General features: G+C 38.8%; 1 protein-coding gene across 2 annotated transcripts in view; it reads left to right on the top strand.

The window, feature by feature from the left end:
- The window catches only part of DYNC1I1 (dynein cytoplasmic 1 intermediate chain 1), a 378,224-nt gene that overhangs the window by 201,747 nt on the left and 151,519 nt on the right, over positions 1–24,958 (top strand). The window lies entirely within an intron of this gene.

A 24,958-nucleotide genomic window follows, 5' to 3' on the forward strand; every position in this document is an offset into this window, starting at 1 on the left:
AATTTCTGTGATTACATGTTTTATGCAATGCATGTTTTCTGAAGGGTCCAGTCTGCAAATTGTTAGTTTATAATTTATAATGAAGTGAAGAAATTGAAAGTAACAATTTAGATATTTTTACAAGGATTAAGTATTGTAATTTTTCATTGAGATTGATCATATTTTGTACAACTATCCAACAGAGCAGAATAATTTAAAATATGACACTATTCCTATGCCATATATATTAAGAAGCAAAGATATATGAAGTCTCTCACCATTGGAAACACATTTCTCAGCTCTCTTAAAAATTTCAGAGGATCAGCTTATATAACATATACCAAAGTTCAATTCTGAGTAAAAAATTAATAAATTTATAATTATCTGGCATGACTGGAACGTAACCTACAGTCATTTTCTCATTTACACTTCAGTATGCATGAAGAATATTAAGTGTCAGTTGCTTTTTTCTACATATCTAGCTCCATTCTATGTAACATTCCTGATCTTTGACCTCTGTCTTTTAAATTTTTTTATTCTCATAAAGTTGTTCAAAGTAATGGATTACATTCAATATTTCGACACTAGTCCCACCACCATCACACTTTCCCACAACCATTATTTATTTTTTAATTTTTATTTGGTCGAGCGGGCCCAGTAACGTCTCCATTGGAGACTTTGTTGTTACTGTGTCTGGCATATCGAATACTCTCGGTAGCTTGCTGGGCTCTCCGAGAGGGGCGGAGGAATCGAACTCGGGTCGGCCATGTTGGCCGCGTGCAAGGCAAACGCCCTACCCGCTGTGCTATCGCTCCAGCCAGTGAAACACCATGTGGTACAGTTGTAGACTTATAATTTTTTGTGCTTGGGTTTCAGTTATACAATTATTGAGTACCCATCCCTCCACCAGTGCCCATTCTCCACCCCAGTACTCCCAGTATCCCTCCCACTACCCCCCATGCCCCTCATCCCACCCCACCCCTTTGGCAGGGGATTTCCTTTTGTTTTCCCTCTTTTTTTGGGTGCTGTGGTTTGCAAAAGAGGCATTGAGTAGCAGTCATGTTCAGTCCATAGTCTACTTTCAGCATGCATCTCTCATCCTGGAAGGATCCTCCCAACACCCTTTATTTGGTGCTCCCTTCTCTATCTGAGCTGCCTTTTCTCCTAGCATATGTGGCTGGCCTCCAAACCATGGAGTGAACCTCCTGGTACTTATCTTGGCTATTCTTGGGTGTTAGTCTCCTATTTTATTAGCCTGGCAAGCTCCCCGAGACGTATTTCGATATGCCAAACACAGTAACAACCAGTCTCATGATGGAGACGTTACTGGGCCCGCTCAAGTAAATTGATGAACAACGGGAGGACATTATTATTATTATTATTATTATTATTATTATTATTATTATTATTATATTCCCCAAATGAATGCAGTCTTTCTATGTCTGTCCCTCTCTTTCTGACTCATTTCACTTAGCATGATTCTTTCCATGTAGTACCACTTGTATGTCATGTAGTACCACTTGTATGTAAATTTCATGACTTCATCTTTTCTAACAGCTGCATAGTACTTCATTGTGTAGATGTACCAGTAGTTGCTGCCCCTCCCCAACAGGTCTATTCCCACTTGCTGTGCCCCTGCATCCAAACCCGGGACCCTGAAAGCCAGCTACCACTGGGACCCCGCCTGGGGCACCTGCCTCCACTTCCTCAGCGAGCGCTAGCGCAACTAGTCACCGCCCCTCCCCAACAGGTCTGTTCCCACTTGGAGTGCCCGAAAGCCAGCCGCTGCTGGGACCCTGGCCTGGGGCACCTGCCTCCACCACCATTATTTTGAATTTCCCACCTCCAGTCAAACCTGTCAAACAGGCAGATACTAGATAATTTATTTCTATAGCCCACTATAAATAACTAGGATGTCTCACAGCAGCACAGTACTAGAAATCTAAAATTTTAGATAATTAGGGTCTGGAGAAATCTCTGCAGCAAGCTGCTAGGTTCTGAAATCCTTTTGTGTGTCTCTGGATCATGGTCATTAGTGAGCTTAAATAGTCACCAGAGGCAGCTCGTGGATGTCACATCCAGGGTCCCAGAGGGGTGGGGAGATGGGAAGGGTTCTCCATCCCCTATTCCATGAGGCCTGGAGTTTGCCGTTACTAATCCTGAGTACCTGGGCTTTTCTTTGCATTCTGGAAGATGGCAGCTGCCAGGATTCCTAGGGGGCAGGTGGAGGGACAACGCCTGTTCCCGTCTGAGGCACCCCGGTGAAATGGGCCTGGTGCAAAGTCTGGAAGTATCTCTGCAGTGCAGTTCTGAGATTCTTTTGAGTGTCCTCAATTTCTTTGACCACTGTGAGAGACATGAGTATCTGTTGTTAAGAACAATGTAATGTTTATTATATGTGGCCAGGTTGTGTATTAGATAACAAAATAGGTACTGTTTGAAAAGTATTACTATATTTGAATATTCTACATTATTGAATATCAACACATTTCCCTGTGTAATATTAACTGATACCCAATAACAGGAGTATCCTTGGAGCTGTTTTAATTCTATCCCTGAGTATGTGATCACAGTTCAAAGCATAAAATACTAGGACCAGTATGAATCTAGTATCTGTATTTGAGTTGCTACATAAATAATACTTAATATTACATGCTTATTGTAATGTAGTATTACTAGCTTCTCTGACTAAATGACTTCTCTGATGGAAGTTTCATCTCTCTTGCCTTACATAGTAAATGCTAGATAAAATTCCCCCTCTAATTGACTATCGGAACTACAAAGCTATATTAAAGCAAACATATTTAATAATCAAGCCAGTCACTCTATTCTTTTAATATGATACCAAGTCACTACTTTGACATTTGCTTTATCTGGCTGTTCTTATTCTAATTATATTGAGTTTATCCTGGGGGATAGGGAGCCATTATGCCACACCTTCAGTGTTCTAGACTTGCTCCTGGCCCTGTGCTCTTGGTGGCATTTGGGAGACCATACTAAGCTGTGGATCAAACAAGAGTTGGTCACGTGCAAGCAGGCATTTTACCTGCTGGACTTTCTCTGTCCAAGTTACTCTGTTTGAACATTAACTAGGTCATTGTCTTTCTTTATAAGCATAAAATCCTAATTCTGAGCTCTAAAACAGTAATATTGACTGCTTTAATATCAGCATAATACACAAGTGATTGTGGAATACTTACTGTAAAATAAGGCCAAGACTTTCATCACTGAAATAGTACCAACAAAATTAGCTAATATTTGCAGGATCTTTGTGACTATCAGAGAAAGTTGAGACTTGCTGCTTAGAATTTTGAGTCAGTAGCATCTTTGTACAACTTTTGACTTGGAAAAAGAAATCTCAGAGTGATTTTCTCCTTCCCACCTCCTCCTTCCTACCCCGTCATTTCTTTGCATCCCATTACTTTCCCTAAAGTCAGCACTTCAACTTAAATAAATAAATTGTTTGAGCTGTTTTCTCGCTGGAGCTCTGTCTCACTAACTCAATTTTACTCTTTTTAAGCTTCACTTCTCTACTTCTCTGGATCTTGTCTGGGAATTTGTGACTGGGAACATACTATCCAGGGAGGTGTAAGCTGAGGTTCTGCAGACATTTCAGGATTCTTTCTGCCCACTAGCTTACAAAATGTGGTGTGAGAAACCTAGCCCTGCTCTGCTCCCCCTAAAAATTGCAAGGTCAATATGTAAATATCCTGGTCTAATAAATGGCCTTCATGATGGCAGCCAGGGAGAGAGGTGATGCCATGCTAAAGATAACCAAAACATTGATTGTAGGGGCCAAATAAAACATGATTACTGACCTTTAGTAATTTAGAGGATAGGGAAGATCATTATCAACCACAAACGATAAATAACAAAGTTTTTCCACAGAGAAGTAGCAAATTAAAACAGAGGTGAGGGAAGGTGTTCTAGAGGAGTTAGGGTTTTGTTTGTTTATCTTTTAGATACAAAGTTATGATGGATGCTAGAGTTACTGGATGAAGAAGCGGATCAGAGTTGTTCTGGGCAAAGAAAACAGTATGTATGGAGACTTAGAGGGATGAAGAAGTGTAATGCGGAGAGTTGTGAGAGCCTCTGAATGACCAGATAAAGGGATCCTACAGAGAAAGCACATAAAGAATAAAAATGAATAATCAGAGTCAAATCTTGAAGACTTTTCAGTGCTGGTCTCAAAGCCATGATAGAGAATTTTAGTCAAGATTGAACTGAGCTTTTAACAGCTCCTTGTAGCATTAATGTATCACAGTATAAAAAGACACACTTGGCAACAGAGTTCAGTTAGGAGGCAGCAATAGCAGTTGAGGAAATCTATGTGGGTGTACATCAAGTCCAGGACAGTAGCTTAAGAAAAAGAGGGAATAAAAAGTATTTTTAAAGGTAAAGAGATCAACTCCATCAGTTGATTGTATATGAGGATTTAACATAGAAAGAAGAAACAGTGCTTGGGGAATGACTGATTGAGAGATCAGGGATTCAGCTAGGATTGGCCATATGCAAGGCAAGCACCTTACCCTTTGTACTCTCTTACCCACTTAACTTTTTAAAACTATCATTAAATGGGGGCTATAAAAGGATTTATTTGACTGATTATCAAGGTGATTAAGCCTTTAATTATTACTAAATGATTACAGAAAGATAACCAGTAGGAAAAAGCTATGTCTAGCACTTAATGTTTAATAAATGTTAGCAAAGCTAAAGAAATATTCAAGGCAAAGAGATATCTCTTGCCTTGCATATGGCCAACACTGGTTTAATCCCCAGGATTGCATATGGTCTCATAGTCATCACCAGATGTGATCCCTAAATACAGCCAGGAGTTAGCCTGAGTATTGACAGGTGTGGCCCAACATTTCTCCCTTAACCCCCAGATATCCCAATAGAATTATAAAATTATGCAACGCAGCATTCCTGAGCCAGGAATTCCAACTTTAGGGAATTTACATCTAACCATTTCACTATACTGCTCTTTTGGACAAAAACACATATATCAAAGGATTGAGGTATATCCGCACTAGTGTGTGGATGTGGTATAAGGGTGTGATGTGGTATAAGAATGAAAAATCAGGTAAAGGTTCTTTGTTGGGTTTCTGGGCCACACCCAATCATGCAGTGCTTGTAGGATATTCTCAAATCTGATCTTTGCTTGGGAATCACTTTTAACAGTGCTCTGTGGTCCATGTAGAGCGGGGGAATGAACCTGGGCCTTCAGCGTACGAAGCACACTTTGCATGTGCTTAGTCTGTTGAACAATCTTTCCAGCCCCATGGGACACGGTATATGCCAAACATGCAAGTTTGACCTTTCTCTAGCTTAGGAAATGAGGAGATGCTGAAATTTTAAGATGGTAGATGGCATGTCCTATTTTCATTTCAGAATAAAAATCAATAACAATGTTAAAGGGTTGAATCAACACCATGAAAAAAGATTGGAGGGGAAAGTCCACCTCCCTTTCTTTTTTTTTTTTTTTTGTTATTTCCCTCCATTTAGAAAATGCAGTTTGCCGTATTGATTTGCTTGCTGCCAAGAAAACTTTTACATTTATAGAAACTTGAAGTATCCATAGGATACCATCATGAAATATTTTTTCTCTCAGTTCCTACAGCTGCAGTAGTTTGGATACAGAACGTTTCATTTTGCCTTAAAAGGCCAGTACTCAAGTATGTTCAGCAAGTAAGGAAGTGTCTCTGCAGATGGATAGAAACAGCCAAGCCTGTGGGACCACAGTAGGCCCTGATCCAGATCCGAATCCCAGTCAGCATCGTCTAGACCTGTTTAAGTGATTTGGTCTAATTAGCCTGTCCAGAAAAATCTTCAGATTCTAATGGTACAGAGTTACACTTACAAACTTTGCTCTGCCAAGCATGGGCTCAAGAAGTAAGGGTTTGATGACCCACAGTGGCTTGGATAGATGCCATGGGGGTGCTTTAATGACTTTGTATAATTTAATGACTTGATTCATAAAGAAAAAATTGGATTAGAGAAGGAGAATAAATAAATGAGTCAGTAGCCATCTTGACAGGTGAAGCTTGCTGTGAGTGTGTCAGATAATCCTCTGCTGAGACACATTTCTGCTTCGTATTTAATTGGAATCAAGGCCTTTCTTTGTCGCTGTGCATGGAAGTAACTCTGGAGAGAGAATCTGGTGAATCTAAATTCCTATTCAAGCTCTGCCTTGTGGACTCAGGGAGCCTTCGATTGCTTAGATAATCATAGGCCATGTTAGTGAAAATACTAACCTAGGTCAATGGGAAGGAAAAGAGGGAGAAGAAGAAATGGGAGTTAATAAGAAAATAAAAATAGTTTCATGTACCTCTTTTATCTTCATTTTATTCTATGCATCATTCTAGATGACTTAAATACTTTATCAGTTAGTCTCACAATACTTCCACAGCTTGTCTCTATGAATACTTTCAACTACATACTTGTTTTGATTATGCACCCTAGGAATAACGTGAAATAATCAGTGAAGAAAAAGTCTTCCTATATAATAGGATTTGAGTTTGGGTTTTTTTTGGGGGGGTATGGAGATTTGGGGAAATACATGGTGGTGCTCAGGAGTCATGTCTGCTCAGGAGTGACCCCTGGAAGGACTCGGGGGCAATATACAGTGCCAGGGATCAAACCAGAGTCAGCTGCAAGAAAAGTAGCTTGCCTTAATCCTTGTATTATTTCTCCAGCCTCAGGATAGAATATTTCACAACCTTTCTCAAAAGTGATCAGGGGTAGGACTCACGATTCCCATTTGTGATAGAAAAAGATCCATGCCACCACAACTCTATATTCAGATAGTGATTGTCATGGTATTGATTCTCCTTTTTAAAGTAGTTTTATTTCAGGCACCATGGTTTACCATACTGTTCGTGATAGGTTTTGAGTCTTACTCCTTGGCTGGTCTACAGGAAAGCTTCATAATCACTCGTGCTAAAATTATTGCCTATTCAGTATATGGGCATCAAGTAATTTTAAAATCTACCCTTTCCCCTGATTTTGCTGCTCTGTCAAAATCCATGATCATGAAACTATGCTTCCAAACTATCTAGTATAAATCTAGTTGTCTCCATACCTTATCACCATTCTGGTCTCTTCTCACAAAACTATACATCAGTTTTCTCAAACATGGGTTTATTCTCTCATGACCTCACACCTTGCTTCACTGTGTATCTAGATTGATTCACGTCAGAATATTGACCTTTATAGGCCAATTATTGGGCTGAAAGTAGAGTTCTATTTTATTGTCCAATGTTCCATGCCATTAAGGAGCTCAACAGAATCCCAGAAAATCTAACTTAGATAATAATGTTACTTTCACCATTTCCCCTGCCCATCATATTCTAATTTATGTTTTAAAGCCAATCTTAGGCCTGTGGTAAGGTCTCATTCTGCTTGAGTGTCTGCTTCACTTTTTCTGCTCCCCAAAACATTTCAGAGTCTATCCCACACAATTTGAAACGTTATTTTTTGTATTATGCTGTTTGAACTATACTATGTGCTTTAGACTCCTCATTCCAAATTCTACCACAACCTAGCAAGAATTGTCTCTCTAGATCTTTCTAGCCATTTTACTCTATGAATCCTACCTGGAAAATCTCTTCTCATTCCTATTGCATAACTTTCTTTCTATCTTGCATATATTTGTGGTTGAGATATATCTGGGCATCAAGAAGCTGTAATTTTTATTAATATTATTGTACCTTAATAACTAATACCTTGTAACTTTATGAGTAACAAAGCATCTTTATTATTTTGTGTAGCTTTATTGTTTAAATAATACAGTGATAGCCTTGATTTACAGATGGGAAAATAAATCATAAAGAACTCAGAAACCTGTATTTTACATATTACATAGTATATTTCATGATTAAGATTATGCTTTCCCCAATGTTACCAGTGGGGTGAAATTGTAGATATAGCAAAATTCCTAATGAGTGAATAGATTTCCTGGGTACTGTCAGTGCTAAGATATCAAAGAGACTAAAAACCCTTTGACATCACTAGAAGCAATTTGCATCTACAATTCTTCTTAATAGTACTGAATAGATAAAACAGTAATTTTGTGTAAATTTAATTGTCTAGGTATTTATCCTGCTATAGATAAGGCCTTCCACTATCTCCTGTATTCAAGGAGAGATAGTCATTGCCATTCATTGTACACATCTTTCTGTTAAGCATTCATACATGGTCTTTCATCTTCTTGGGATGGTATTTTGTAGTTCTGTCCTGATCTAGATGCCACATTTCTTAACACCAAAATCAAATAAAACTCAGTAAGAAAGCTGTTTTCCTTTTCCTCGTACTTCCCTGCCAGAAGTTAACTTCATGCTTATTGAATATCCATAGCCTATCTTCCAGGCATTTTCCTTCTGTAGATATTTAGTATCAGTCACTTCCCTATCCAAAGGCCAAGCCAATTTCCAGACCCTCTACATTGATTTCTGTGGCTCCTATAAGATATAGCCTTTGTCTTGAACATAATAGATTCTTACGAATATATGTATAATTATGATTAATAGAAAAATTTTTAACTAAAGAGGCAGCTAGGCTAGGTGAGGACAACCTGAATGAAACTAATATAGCTGAGAATAAAGAAAAATCCAGAACTGCATGTTGTAACCACTAGACTATTTTTTTTCCAATCTGAGTACGACAATAGTGGTCATTATTTTTGCTGTCGTGGTTTTGTTCTCACGATCACATGGAGCGTTTGAAGTGAAATCTCTCCTAGTACAACTGAGGTTGTTCTGTTTGGAAGGACACTCAGTAGAAAGCTATGCAGCCTCTGGTGAAGTGCTTCACAGTTTATTCACTAGAGATTCAGATTCTTTTGACTAACTGGATGTCTTTCCAACTTGAAAAATGAAGGAAAGAACCATGTCTGTCTAGACTGACTAGAAAGTAAAAACAAGGGGTACTTTGAAATCTGTGAATCTGACCACAACTGAGAGTTGTACTGAGTCCAAGTAACTGGAAAATCAGTTTCTTGGATTAGACAAATTCTTCCCTTAAGACTCTGAAACTGCTAACTTTCTTCTCAAATAATTAATAGAAAATTATTACATCGACAGACAAGTGACTCCGTACTTGAGCCAATAGGAAAACTTGATGTTAAAACCAGGGGAAATAATTTAGCCTCAAATTTAGTTGCTGATGCCAGAATAAAAGCAAACAAATGTGCCAATGATCTTCCCTGAGAATTGGACTTCGATAAAATTTGTATTCCTCGTTCTCTCCGGTGTGGGTATGGAATATAAGAACAAGACCTTTTTTTTTTTAAGTCAGCAAAATTAACACTCAGAAGACCTCATTTATGTTTTCTATATAATAATAATGTTAAAGAGATAGGTATCTGCCACTTCAGGAAATCATATCTGTGGCTTTATATTCGTCCATGGAAAGAACTGAGGAGAGCCCAGTTTTTGCTGAGAGAGTCTGCCGCGACTTCGTTGAACTATGGCATTGTGTGTGTGTGTTGGTTTCAAGATGTAGTGCTCCTTTGCTGTCCTTTTTTCTATTCAGTTTTTTCATCATCCAAAAATGTGTATTGCCACCAGCCATACTCCAGCTAGTTTCTAGAGGTTTAAGATACTGAAAAGAAGACACAGTCACAATATTGTTTAAATATTATTCAAGTGGTGGGAGACAGGCAGCAAATTTACATAAATAAACATATGGAGCTATCACAGCTAACACTGTTATGATATTTTTTACTAACATTTTTGCTGTGCTATTATAAAAATTAGATTAAGGGGAAAGTAAATGTCAGATCCTGGGGAAGAATGGGTGAGGCATATTGGGGAAAAAAAGGACTCATGATGACTGGCATTTCAACAGGAATTCTAGTAAAGTGATGAGAAAGATACTTGAGTATTTGCTTAAAGAATTTTCTGTGCAGGGGCTCTTTCCATATTTGAAAAAGCGTTTGTTCTCCTTTGTGTATACTCTCTCTCTCTTTTTCTTCCTTCCTTAAAACTTCCAAATAAAACTTATTTTTACAAAAGAAAAAAAATTCTGTGCAGCGTTAGTGTTAGAGATGTAACTAAGTGTATGAGTTGCATGTGTGAGGCTTTTGGTTAAGTACCTGACACCACAAATACCCATCTTTTAATTGTGGTGTTTTGTTGGTGGGGAAGTACTTGGTTCAGCCTCTATGGAATGTGAATAGAAATTTCACAAAAAAATATGAAAATGGAAATTTCATGTGATTCAGCAATACGACTCTACATAGAATTTGGAGACACTAATTTAAGAGGGTATCTGCATTTTTATGTTCAAAGTAGCATTATTGAAAATAGCACAAACATGGAACGAAAACAGATGTCCATCAGCCAATGAATGGATTAAAAACCTATTATATATACACACACACATATATATATTATCTGCATATATATGATGGAATTCTATTTTGCTATTAAAGAAAATGAAATAATATATTTTGACTAAATAAATGAATTTTTAGGTGAGTAAAGGAAGTGAAAGACAACTATCAGATGGTTTTGCTCCTAGGTTGAATATGAATAATTAAAGCTCATGACTTAGCAACAACAAAATGCCTAGGTTTGGTAAAAACTATGGTAGTTACTAGAGAGAAAGGAAATAGGAAAAATAGAGAGGGGAGACTTTATTGGTAGAGGAATCTCACAGGATCTTTTGTGGGAGGTCAGAATGTGCTCAGTATTATACACGTAACGGAGATATGGAGTTAAACCCCTGAAATTAAAAAATACATAAAGCAATTATAAAACGATTTTTAAAAAGCACTTTTGCTTAAGAAAGGATTTTCCCAGGTTCAAGGAATAACAAATACAAAAGTCATGAGATGTGAGTCTTTGACAAGATTAAGAAAAGGTTCAGAAGCTAATTTAGTGAAGCAGGGTCAGAAAAAGAAGAGTGCTGTTTCCATTGTTAGAGAGAGAGAACAGGAAATATCCTGTAAGCGTGCTCCCATACTGGGAAAGAAAGACAAGGCTATTCAAGCAGACCTTCCTGTAAAAGATAAGGCCAGTCCATTTGCCATGTTGAAGCTAACTGAACATTGACCGGACAGGTAAAGAGATGCTGGAGCCTGATAAAATATGTATAGCAGCTTTGTTTTCCACTGTCCTCCAAAATAGTTTCACTAAATCCATGACTTCTCCTCTCACTGGACATTATATATTCTCACCCCTAAACTCACTCTGACTTCTTTGTCCTTCACAGCCTGATTCAAGGAATGATGGGGAGAGAGTGTGGTCATATTTCAGATAGAATAGAATTTAGATCCTCAAAACTTTGGTTTGGAAGTCTGCCTTTTAAGTTTAGTAGTCATATGACTTTCAGTAATTTCATTTTTTGTTCAGTTTTCTCATCAATAGCAATAGTATTAAGTGTATTATATAATCCAAGTGTATTAAAGAATTCACCATTATCCAAGGAGGGCAATTATGTAATGAACAGAGAAGAAACTGAGACACAAGGACTTACTGGAGTAGCCTAAGTATCTCCTGAATAGAAGATTCGGAATTTGAACTTGGCCTATACAGCAAAATATCCATGAATTCAGCCGTCTGCACCCCACAGGATTAGATGTATGATGGAAGAGATTATTTAGAGAATACAGAACATGAAGTGGGTACCTGATAATTAGTTCCTTACAATTTTTACAATTTTTATTGCAAGTGACAGAGAAACTAACCCTGAACTACTAGAGCCAAAATAAAATTCTAGACCCTAGATGAAGGGACATATAGACTTCTACTATAACTCAATTTTGATTTCAAACTATCACCACTATCTATTTTTTTATCTATTGATTTTTTTCAGACTCTGTATGGAACGCCAGGGCAGCTTCAGTGCCACATTTATCTAATCCCACCTAATGGAGGACAGGAATTAACGTCCTTCATGATTAGAGTAGCCATGCTTAGCTAGAACTCACCATGCTTAGCTAGTACAAGGAAGGAGTTCACTTCCCTGGGATAGAGAGAGACCACACATGTTGGATTGGCCAGAAGAGTCACCCAGTCCAAATGAAGATAGTATCCTGCACACCTTTCAGCCTACTGTAAAGAATAATTACACCTAGATTCATTCTCAGAAGTATCCTATTTAAGCTCTTATTATATGGCCACTCTGAGATTTAGTCTCATTGGCCCGTATCTGAGAAATAAAGTTTACCCTAATTATTAAGGATTCATATAGCATTAGGATAGATGGGTCCCCACCCCCACCACCCACCAAAGCAGTAAAGGTACTGTTATTCCAAGAAGGGAAGTGACAAATTCTGGGTGATCAAAGTCACAAATGTCCTGTATAGTTCTAGTTTGGTATGACTTAACAACAAATTAGGGAAGCCTGGAAGTTGAAAGATGGGTTTAAATCTTGGATTTGTTACTTACTCTCTATTATCACTCTAGTTCAGATCATCTTCCTTCCCATGTCCCAGGTTCCTCATATGTACAGAGAGCATTAGTTATAATTAACTTCACGAATATGAGGATTAAGTAGGATAATGTACATAAAACACTGACAATCAATATTGAAATGTATATTTCAATAAATAGAAAGCTATAGTTTTTCCACATCTATAATAGATCAGAGCCACATTAGGTCATGAAAAAAATATCTCCTGAACAGAAATGAAACAAAATAGAGGACTGTAGATTTCATAGTGGGTGTAGGAACACTATAAATTTAATTATTTTGATTTTTAAATTTTGGACACTGTGGTTTATGATTTGTTATTAGTAGGGTTTTATGCATGAACTATTCCAGTACCAAACCATCCACCCTCGTGTCAGCTTCCTTCCACCATTTTCCCAGGGTTCCTCACCTACTCCAGCCCCTCCTTATAATAAGCGTCCTTCTGAGGACAGGTTTTCAGTTTCTTTTGCCTTTGTGGTTCTTTTGTCTTGGTCGGGGGGAGGTAGCAGGGGAGATACCTGGCAATACCTGTCAAGGGGTATCCCTGACTCTGCACATAGGAATCAATCCTGGAAGTAGAACGGCAAATATATGGGATGCCAGGGTTCAAATCTGGATCAGACACATGCCAGTGCCCTACCTGTTATACTTTCTCTCTCTCTCTCTCTCTCTCTCTCTCTCTCTCTCTCTCTCTCTCTCTCTCTCCTTCCCTTGTGTTTTTGCTTCTCCCTAGATCCCTAGAATGCTTTCCTTGGGATCTCAGTCAGTCCCATGAATTTGTTTTCAAATGCTATCTCTCCACAATGATGACTCTTAAAAGCCTATGTAAATTGTGATACCCGTCACTTCTCCCTCCTTCCCCTTCTTTATTTTTTCTAATTTAGCCCTTGCAACTCTCTAAACTACATTATATTCTACTTGTTTATCTTGCCTATTTTCTATTTCACCTACTCGAAGGTAGAAGTAAAGTTCCATGAAGGCAGGAAGTTCTTTCTGGTTTTTTTTTTTCATTGCTGAACTCTACTACCTACAGTCATATCTGGAATATGTAGGTGCACAAACTTTGTTAAAGAAAGGGAATATAATGGTCTGATTGGATTGTGGAAATTCATGCAGCAAACACAGTATCTGTGTCATGTGAATTGAAGTGTGTATTGTGTGGGGGTGTGACTAGTAGTGAGGGGAAATGAACACAGATGAAGAAATTCAGGCAGAAAACATATGTTGGGGCCAGACCATAGAAGACTTGAAGACTCTGCTAAGAAACCAAACTTTTATTCTGCATGTCATAGGGACTGTCAAGGGCTTTTGGTAGTTAAATTATATAAACTGGAGGTTGAAACTCCATAGAGGAATTTTAGGACAGGTAAGTTACAGAAGAGGCAGTAGTGGCCTTCACCAAAGAGGAGGACAGAAATGGAGAGGACAAAGGATCTGACCAAGTAATACAAGCAGTAAAAGTAATGAGGTTTGTTCCACCTATTAATAAAAGAAATGCTAAAGAATACCTTTATGATTTCTGCTTTTGAGAATGTTTAACAGATGCCTATCCCTGCTCTTTCAAATCTTCCTCCCTCAAAGATTTTGCAAGTGCTTCAGTTTGCATTAATTTGGGGGTGACCATTCTCTATTTCATTAGTATAAATTAGTTCATCCTACTGACCTCTTCTATAACTGTATGATTTCTACATTCCGTGACTTCCAACGGGAGGCAGTGGCTTGGAAAAAAATGATAAAGGGAAAAGATAGGGAAGATGGAAGGTAGTTCTAATAGCATATCTGGATGGTTTCACCTACCTACACTCATATCTGGAATATTCTCATACACAGTTGAGTCAAAGTCTCTTCAGAAGTATAGGAAAATTTAAGTAGGGTCTAGTGATGATGGGGCTCAGGTGCTGAACTCATCTGGATAATAGGGAACCAGCAAAAAAAAATTTTAAGGAGGAAAATTTATAGAAAACAGACGATTTTTCACTCTGCAAACATCCAAGGCTAAAGTAACTAGCAGATTCCTGCCTGGGCATCTCTGAGAAGGGCGTTGTTCTCTTGGTCTCTGTCTGTCCATTCAAGCTGACTAATCCTTGTCAATTCAATTGAATACATATTATATATCCATCTAGTTACACGTTTCAGGAAATGCTGCTAAAAAATGCTATTCTTTGACTTCCTCTTTCATTTTGAATATTTTCTTTCATTTACTCTCATTTGCAATGCCTTGGGTGACATTCAATCAGGAAGTAAACTTTCCAAGTACTGTCATGTTAGAGCCTTAGGAGAGAACTGATGTGGCCTGGAGTGTTAACAGGAGGGCTCTGTATGATGAGAAATGTATGTTTTCTTTACTCTGGCCAGAATTTTCCTCACCAGAGAGCAACGGTTTTTAAAATATTAGTATGTAGTATATTTAACAAAGTGCTTACTGAAAATCCCACAAAATATGTCTTTCCTGCATATTTTGAAAGCACAGAGGCGCTCACCTTGGTTTGTGTAAGCATTCAGTGGTGCATGTTATACTTTATTTTGGCTGCCGTGATACATATCAAGAGGGTGGCTGTCTTTGGACTCCTGGTAAAGTTGGCGAAGTATACACAGAGTTGGTCCAAGGATAGGGTGACTTACTTGAGTGAGTTCTGTACAAGAGCCCTTACCTTCTGCTGTGCAAACATATGTCAAAATTCACAGTCCAATTCATCATGCCCACTGTCAGCTAAATCATCTGAGGTCAAATTTGTATCATTTGTTGTTTGGACCATGACTATAACCTCAATATCAACCTTTTTAGGCAAAATGAGAACATGGCTCTTGTGTTTTCAAAACCTTCCAACTTCTTTGCAGGGTAGGAGCATGGAATTGTTATTAAATCTAGCTGACCTTAAAGGGGTATCTCAGAATGTACATAAACATGATGCTAGGAAGGAAAAGTGGAGTGTCGAGAGCCATATTTAGTATCACCAGTGCTTTGAACTCATTTAAAATTTTAAGTAAGAGGGGCTGGAGCAATAGCACATTGGGTAGGGCGTTTGCCTTGCATGCGGCTAACCCGGGCTCGATTCCCAGCATCCCATATGGTCCTCCAAGCACTGCCAGGAGTAATTCCTGAGTGTATGAGCCAGGAGTAACCCCTGTGCAATGCCGGTTGTAACCCAAAAAGCAAAAAATAAAAATAAAAATTTAAATAATATTTATGAACAACATAATATGATTATTAAAAGGGAGATATGTATATCTGAAAAGAAATCCAGACTTTTTTATGTGGTGTCCTACGCAGTGTGGTTTGTAACTACCTTTTCAGAATAATCATAACTGTCTTTACAGTGCTGTGAATTATTTGACAATGATTGTATTAATAAGATAAGGTCTTTGAGTGACTTTTAATCTGGTATGGAGATAGACCTATGACATAGCTTCATGTGATCTGAGTTGTATCTATCTTAAAGATGTCTACAAGGAGGGCTGGAGGAGAGTGAAGCGAAGTTAACAAATCAGTTTAGGAGGAACTATTAAAGCTACTAGAGTGACACCCAGCAGGGTAGGAATAATCATCTCCTGGACATTAGAAAGAAGATAGTTACAGAGAGAAAAAAAATGCAACATACAGTGCCTTTGAGGCACGAACCTACTGGGATCTTGGTGATTGTACCTTGACCAGAGTGAAGATGAGGTAGGTTTTTATGCTGAAATCTGTAGGGATCTCTAGAAGATTCTGGAGAAAGAGGGTGTTATTTTTTTAATTAAAAAGGAAACTACTAGAAGTATAAAGCGGTATTTATAAGGGTAAGAAGACTACCTACACATAGTCTGTTTTACTAATAGCTAAAACTTTTGTAAAATTCCAGGGAAAATATGGTAATGATGACTATGCTGGAGATTATAAAGACTGAGCTGAATATAAACCAGATATTGAAGGAGAAGTCAAAAGAAATTATAGAATAGTCCTTGATGGAAAAGAACAATTGGACGTGGTACAACTAGTGTACAACTGTAAGTGGCGACACTGTAGGCAGAATGGAGAATATCAGATGTTCAGAAGCAGATCCCCAGAGGCACAGCTAGCGGTAGATATAAGTTTCTCTTCGAACACGTTGAATGCTAGGTGCCAGTGGAATAATTATGTTGGAATATACAATATAAAACCAGTATCAGGGATATCTTAGTTTGTGGATAATGGCGGAAGATAATAGGTGTAAATACTATTCACAGTGGTATTTGAAATGAGGAAAGATTAAGCCAAAAACATAACTTCAAAGAGAATCTTCACTTAAATGAATCAGTTAAGTTTTTAAATTAAAAAATATATGGGACCAGAAAGATAGTACAGTGGGTAGGATGCTGCCTTAACTGCATCCAACATGGGTTCTATCCTTGGCATTTCATATGGTCCCTGAGCACTCCCGGGAGCAATCTTAGAGCACAGAGCCAGAAGTCCTAAGACTTCTGTGGGGGTGCGGCCCAAAACAAACAGCAACAAGAAAGTTTTATTTGATCTCATCAGGAACAGCTTCATAACTGTGTATCTCATAGTGACTCATTTTAAAAAAATAAAGTTTCATTTGCTAGATTGACTCCTTTGTCAATTGAACGTTAATGAAGCTATAAAAAGAATCACCATCTGAAATACCCATTCAGAAAAGTTTGTAAACGTGGTTATGACATTTAGACTTATGTTGAAAGGAATACATCCCCCAAACAAAAGACTGAAAAATGTCTTTGTACCTCTCTGATTCTGTAACAGCAGCCCAGTAGTAAGCTTAATTTAGAACTGACTCTGTTCTTGCCCTCCCTTTTTATCTTTTAGAAGCTAGTTTCAGTTCATGTTTAAACCAAAAATTATTAAATGAATTCTAATATTCACTATTTTTCACATTAGAGTTAATTAATGTATACAGTTAGCAGTCGATGCCTGTCTTTAGTGACACATATAGTGATTGTGAATCTTATAGTCATTAGCCTGTCCTATTCAAGGTCACATGGTAATTGCTTTGTTGTTCCCACTTTAGCATCAGCAAGATGGGACTCCCACTTTTGAGTGAAGAAGGGTGGTAGGAAATGGCCCCCTCGCTCTCCCACACTCTTCTCTGATCAGAATTAGAGTCTTCATCCGAACTGGTAGATGAAGGGGTCAAGTTCCCTTATGAAAAATCCAAGAGCAAAGTAGCAAGGGGGTTCTGGCCAGTCACTCAGACCCTCTTATCCTGGGGTTTTGCAAGCCCAGTGAGGGCTGAGGAAAGTGAGAACCAAGCGACCTTGTAAAAGACAAACTTCCCTTCACAGAGGGCCGCACTGTGTTGCTTAGGGTTCTCGCTGAAAGAAGCAGGCATTAAGTCCAGGGGGATTTACTTGAAGGAAATCTGGTGCTGGCACCACCTCTAGTGAAATTTATTGAAAGGAAATCTGGTGCTCACAAAATCAACAGGAGGCAAAAGGAACAGGCTTGAGAAAGGCCAAGAACCAAGAGAACCCTGATTTTGTATCTGATACAATCCACTGAGGATCTTGGACATCTATAATATGTTGCCTAAAATTAATCTCGACCATCCCCTTGCCAAAGATATAACCTGGGATAGGAGCACAGTATGACTGTTCCAATTCTGCCTGGTTCCAGTCACTAGGAGATAGAGAACAGAAAAATGTCAAATGTCCCCTTGAGCTTCAAAGAAATTAGGATTCTGTTGTAACCAATGCAACAGTACTACAAGGGGAACATCCCAGATTTGATTTAATAGTGTTGTGTGTGTGTGTGTGTGTGTGTGTGTGTGTGCGTGTGTGAGAGAGAGAGAGAGAGAGAGAGAGAGAGAGAGAGAGAGAGAGAGAGAGAGAGAGAGACAGTGACAAATGTTTCACTGCTTTTCCTTCCCAATGCCTCAAATTTGTAAGGCCATCAAAACAAGTCAAGAGTGAGGATTCTGGTATATTCATCTTGACTCTGCTGGCTTCCTTCTGAACCACAGACTGGTAGAGGAAACGAACCCTTCAGGAGCTCATACAAAGTGTCAGACTTGGTGCTAAGTGTGTTATATGTGATTGCTGCCAAACTTGCTGTTATTCATTCTTCGACCTTCAGAAAATTTTAAGGAAGAACAGTGGTTGCTAAAGATTTTTCCAGTTAGAGAAAAGGAATGTAGCCACTGCAGATGGCAGAAATGGAGTGCTAAATAAAATAATGTGCCTAAAAGATGCTATTGTTTGAAATTATCCCCTTGGACTGACAGGTAATTAATTTCTGCCACTAGTATAATTTCTTCAGTAGATCTGGTTCAGGAAACCATACATGGGTGGTAATTTTTCCCCCCCTCCAATCTCAGAGGAAATGTAACCGGGTATGAAGTAGTGGCACAACTCATATATCAGTAGCATGTAGTGGGTCTATATAAATCCTTTTCTTTCAAGTTATTTAACTGTTTTAAAAAATGGTTTGAACAGAAAGAAATTCCAGTTGCACCAGAAAGGAAACCAGAGTCTTAAAGAAAAATATACTCTCTTTGTTGAGCAAGACAAACATCAGTATGCAAAGAAACAAACCGATCTCTTGTGTTTTATTTCCTTAACAAATACATGGTAACACTTACTTTATGTCTTTAAAAGGTAATTGACAAAAGAATTCTACTACTGATTAAAATTAACACCTATAGTTGGTTTGTAAGCATTTTAAAGGGTCACTTGTAATTTCTTAAAATTTTTTTCTGTTTTTCACATATCTCATCGTGGGACTTTATCCATATTACAATCTATATATGATTTAAATATAATTAAATTTTATGCTACATAATTTCGTATAATTTAATTTCAATATGATTCAATTTTATGTTTTTATAATATAAAATTTATGATGGATGATTTTTTAAAAATTAACATATATGTTAGTGGGTTTATTTTTTATCATCAAAATGATTCTCTGGAAAAGGATTTTCTATTTAAAGAATTAGATAACCTATTTCCCCACATGACTTATGCATAAACTAACACATTGCTATCACAAACCTAGGCCTTTTATAGACAAGCTCCATAGAATAACATTTTTTTTCAGTAATGACATTTTCCGTAATGAGACTGAGTTTTGACTCAGGAATTAAAATTAAAATGCTTATATCCGTGAAAAGGTAAGAACTTGATACTATTTAAAGCTGAAAGTCATTTGGTGAAACTGAGTTTATTTTGAGAACTGGAAGATACAGCAGTCCAAAGAAGATGGCTCTGAAAAAAAGCAAAAACGTGTTCCATAGTCAATGGAATTGATAATAAATCCATTCTGATAGGCCACACTTTGGGTTCAGAGAATGAGATGGAAGAATGTATTTGCTGTTCGTCTTACTCTTCTAAGACTGCAGTAAGTTCTCTCTCTCTCTCTCTCTCTCTCCTCTCTCACTCTCTCTCTTAGCTCCTTTCTACATATCATCTCAATGTGGCCTTTCTTGATCACTTTGAACTTCAACTCTTCCCACTCTGTCCAGTGTGCACATGAGCTTTCTCTTTTTATTTCTTATTTCATCATTGCATTTATCTGGCAAAGTGTGTGTTTTATTTATTGATTTATTGTCTGCAGTTTCTTTCTTTAACTCAAATGCAAAGTCCCATGAGCTCACAGGTTTTTTGAGTCTAGTTTTCTGTCAGATCCCTAGAACATGATCTTTATTAAGTGCTCAATAAATATTTGTTGACATGCAACCAAAGCATTATTTGTTTAAAAGTTTCTGTACATGTCACCCTATTAGTGGATTAGACAGCAATTAAACATCGAGTATTTTATTTGGTTATTCTTAAAACAAGATTGTATTTTAAGAGAAATTATCCTAGTTGAGCATATGAGGAAAATAGGGCCTTAGAGAGTTTCTATGAATTATATAAAATCAAGGCACAAGGGCTGGCACAATAATACAGTGGGTAGGGATTTTGCCTTGCACATAGCTGTCCCAAGTTTGATTCCTGGCATCCCATATGGTGCCCTGAGCACTGCTAGATGTGGTCTCTGAACGCAGATCCAGAAGTAACCCTGAGTACCACTGGATGTGTCCCCTTTCCCACTTAAAACACACACACATACACACACACACACACTCATATACAAATCAAAGGGCTACCAAGTGGTGTTCTCTAGCCTTGAACTCAGATAAATGACAAGTTTTCTTTGCTGACAAAGGTAGAACACCTATGAGTCTTTTTCTTAAATCAAGTGATGTAATATAACAAATTAATAACTATTCATGCATAGTAAAAGATCCTGAGGAGCTGGAGTAATGGTGTAGTGGATAAGATATTTATCTTGCATGCAGTCAATAGTCCCCTAAACTACCACCAGGAATGATCCCTGAGCCCTGAGCCAGGTGTACAGCCCTGAGCCCCGATGGATATGCCTCCAAACAAACACACACAAAAATGATGCTATGCTTCTGAAACCCCCAAAGTAAATAACCTACTAATTCATACCAAATAACACATAGGACCTAAAATAACACTAGTGTAGAATGAAGAATTATATATAAATAGACAGTCCATATATAGTCTATATGGGAGAAATAATTATCTGCAGCGTGGTTTCACTTATCAGATTCAAAAAGATAGTAAGCAGACAGGAAGGTTGCTAGGTGACGATTATGGGGTGTTTGACTTAATCCTTGTAAGTTGGGGTAGTGAGATGTCCCTGTTGGATGTAGGAAAGAGGAAGAGGGCCATCTGTTAGCACTGTGGGCTGAATGCATCAAAGTGGGTGAATCACTAACATCTGCATTTTCTTTGTGGGTTTGCCTCAGTGTTGTTGGCTGAAGCTACCTATCCACTGTGGCTGATGTGACAGTTGTGAAGGGCTTGAATGATGACTAGCATGTTTGACTGCTTAATCTCAAACATTTTTCTGTAATGCAATCCTTTGTAGGTACTAAAAACACCCTGTAACCTGCCCTTTAAAATTCATACCTTACTGCAATCAATGGTAACACAACTGTCAGTGGTACTGAAAACTTCATGCAAGTATTTCATGTTCTATTCACCAGGATCTAAGCCAAACGCCTTTAGCTTTGCAGTAAGCATAATGCGCTGGGAAGCTCACTTAGGCATTTATTGATACATTAGGGCATATATTGCTAACTATACAGAGAAACAGTTCATAGCTTTGGCATCATAGGAGCCTTGGGATAGCTGACAGAGCTCCTGCGAAGCAGACATGAGACTCTAGCACCACTCAACATGCTGAGTGCAGTCCTGGTTTTGGATTTCTAGAACCACATCCAGAATGTGCTAGCACCACTGTCTAAAAAGATGGGTGACCTCTGGAGAACCCCACAAATAAGAATGTGAGTAATAAAACCAAGTGTGCAATGCATGGCCAGCACTACAACTAAATAATTCAAGATTGTAACCTAGTATGTGATCCCCGGTCATCACAACAAGAAGGCAAGGGGGTGAAGTGATAAAAAACATCCTGAATGTAGTTCCCTGGGAAAGAGCTTAGTGGGGCTCCTCTCTCTGCTTAGGGTGCACACTGACTCTCAAAGGGCTTCAAAGTGAATTTTACTTTCCAGCTTTTGTCATAAAAATGGAGTAACAGAACATTTCAAAAAGCAAGGGATGCTTGTGTTTTCTCTAAAGTAGTGTCCTCAGACTATGTGTGTGTGTGTGTGTGTTTGTGTCTCTTGAGGATTCCCTGCTTTTCTTTATGCATTGCTAACTGGTCTCAGATTGGTGAATTCCAAAGCATAAAAAATAAAGAACTAGGATGTAGCTTCATCTTTGAATGTGTATATGGCAGGTGTGGAGGGTTGCTTTGGTTTGGAATTTTTTTTTTAAATCATGCTTGGCTGTGCTCAGGGCTTCTTCCTGGCTCTGAACTCAAGGGTCACTCCTGAGTGGCCTCAAACCTCATTACTTGTCCAGCCCATCTGATTTTTGATGCCTTGGCAAATGAGACAGCGTCCCTGATTCTTGAGCATTGACAGAGATCGGAACTCCGGATTCTATCTCTCATTTGAGTGAAGCATGATACTCCAAGCATAGCTCTTTTGATTCCTTTTTGAGAGACCCAAATAGCGTTCTCATCCTGTTGGGATCTTGTATGGTACCAGGGATCAAGCCCAGGTCAGCTGCATGCAAGGTAAGAGCTCTGCCTTCTATACTATTTCTCAAGCCCAGCTTAATCTGTTTTTCATATCTAAAGCAATCCATTATGGATGGCTCTTAATGATGGAAAACCCAGAGCTCAGCTGAACCCTATCTGTATCTACTCTGTATCTACTCTGTAAGTAGAAGTACAAGTTGACACCATGTGATGTGCACACCAAAGAACCTCCACAGTGCAGCTCCTCACTACAACTGAATGTTATAGATACTTTCACTTCACGTCCTTCTTTATCTCACCACAGCATTTCTACATTACCTCACTTTGAGGATTGAAACTATATATAGTTATTATATATAATCACTTGATTACTTGATACCCCGTTACTCATTGATTTACTCGAGCGGCTGCCAGTAATGTCTCCGTTCATCCCTGTTGCATGCTAGCATAGCCCAATGGCATCTGCTCATTCTAGGAACATGCAGAGCCTCAACCGATCATTCAGGGTCTTGACGAAGAAGTCTGACCATCTTGTAGGTGGACGTCCACGGGATCTTTTGACGTCCCGTGGAATCCAGTCAGTAATGGCTCTAGTCCAGTGGTCGTCTTTAAACCTCATTATATGTCCAGCCCATCTGATTTTTGATGCCTTGGCAAATGAGACAGCGTCCCTGATTCTTGAGTGTTGACGGAGATCGGGACTCCGGATTCTATCTCTCATTTGAGTGAAACGTGATACTCCAAGCATAGCTCTTTTGATTCCTCTTTGAGAGACCCAAATAGCGTTCTCATCCTGTTTTTGCAGGACCCAGATCTCTGAGGCGTATGTTAATGCAGGAAGAACAGTGGAATCGAAGAGATGTGCTCGGAGCTGGAGTTTCTTTGTCCTCTTAGTTATTTCTTCAACACTCTTGAAGGCATTCCAAGCCGCTCTCTTCCTCCTGCGTAACTCAGGTGCCAGGTCATTCATCATGTTGATTTCTCGACCTAGGTATATATAACTGTTTCATTCAGAGATGATGGTTCCGTTGAGAGTGAATGGAACATCAGGAACAAGACTGTTTCTCATGAACATTGTTTTTGTGAGATTCAGTTGTAATCCGACCTTTCCACACTCACGGTCGAAGTCGGTTAGCATTTGTGCTGCTTGGCTGATGTTTGGTGTTATTAAAACGATGTCATCAGCAAAGCGGAGGTGGTGTAGTTGCCGACCATATATCTTCACTCCCATTCCTTCCCATTCCAGTCGTTGCTTGTTGTTCTCGAAGGTGGAACTGAAGAGTTTTGGTGAAATGGTATCACCCTGCTGAACCTCTCTCTTGACATGGATGATTACTTCTTTGTAGAATGATGAGATCCTGGTAGTGAATCCGTAATAGAGCTCACGGAGGATCCTGATGTATTGAGTTTGTATGCCCTGATTGGCTAGGGCTTCGATGACCGCTTTCATCACAACAGAATCAAAGGCCTTCTTTAAATCAATGAACGTTAGACAGAGTGGCATCTTGAACTCCTGAGAAACCTCAATGAGCTTGATTATCGTGTGGATATGGTTGATGGTGCTGAATCCTTTTCGGAACCCGGCTTATTCGCCTGGTTGTCCTTCGTCTAGTGTTCTGCCAATCCTATTCAGGATGACTCAAATGAACAGTTTGTAGATGACAGACAATAGGCAGATTGGGTGATATTTGCCAATGTCATGGATGTCTCCCTTCTTGTACAGTAGTACAGTCTTGCTGGTTTTCCATTGGGATGGAACCTTGCATTCAGACAGGTAGCATGTGAAGAGCCAAGCCAGTGTATTGATGAGTACTGACAGTAAGTTCTTCAGGTGTTCAGGTCTGACCTTTTCTGGGCCAGTTTCTCTTTGTTTCTTTATAATACATTATAATATTGTTGTATATTATAGTTATATAGATATAGTTATATGTATAATAAGACTTAGCGATTACACATAAAAATAGAACTAGATCGAACCTGAAGCTTGACCTCTCTGGGAGTCTGGAGAAAATTTCTCCATCTCCTAGCCTATAGACTAGGCTAGTCATTTCAAGTACTGATAAGTTAGATGAGTGCATGTGAATCACTCATCGTTGCTTTAGGTATAAATTGTTGTTTGAATCTGACCATGTCTGGGTCGGGTGCTGTTCGCTTCTTTACCCACAAAATGGCGTGTCAGATTTCAGAAGGGAGAATGTTGGGAACAACACATCCATCCTGTGGAATTTGGTATATGGGCAGGTGGACATGGCTATCGAAGAGATCCGAGTAGAAGTCATGGATAATCTTCTCCATTGCCCTTTTGGAAGATGTGATAGATCCATCAGGCCATCAGAGGGCAGTCATCTTGGTCTTGTAGTTGGCGAAGGACAGGCAGGCATTGCGAATGCTTTTCCCAGTTTCTGCGGCATCTGCCAGCACTGCTGCTCTTCTCTCTTTGAGGTCTTCCGTTATCGCTTCTCTGCACTGCTTTGCAAGCTTGCACGTTCGCTTGCGGTTGCCTGAGGCTTGCAC

This window comes from Sorex fumeus, unplaced genomic scaffold (genome assembly GCF_029834395.1).
Source record: "Sorex fumeus unplaced genomic scaffold, SorFum_2.1 ptg000037l, whole genome shotgun sequence".
NCBI classification, from domain to species: domain Eukaryota; kingdom Metazoa; phylum Chordata; class Mammalia; order Eulipotyphla; family Soricidae; genus Sorex; species Sorex fumeus.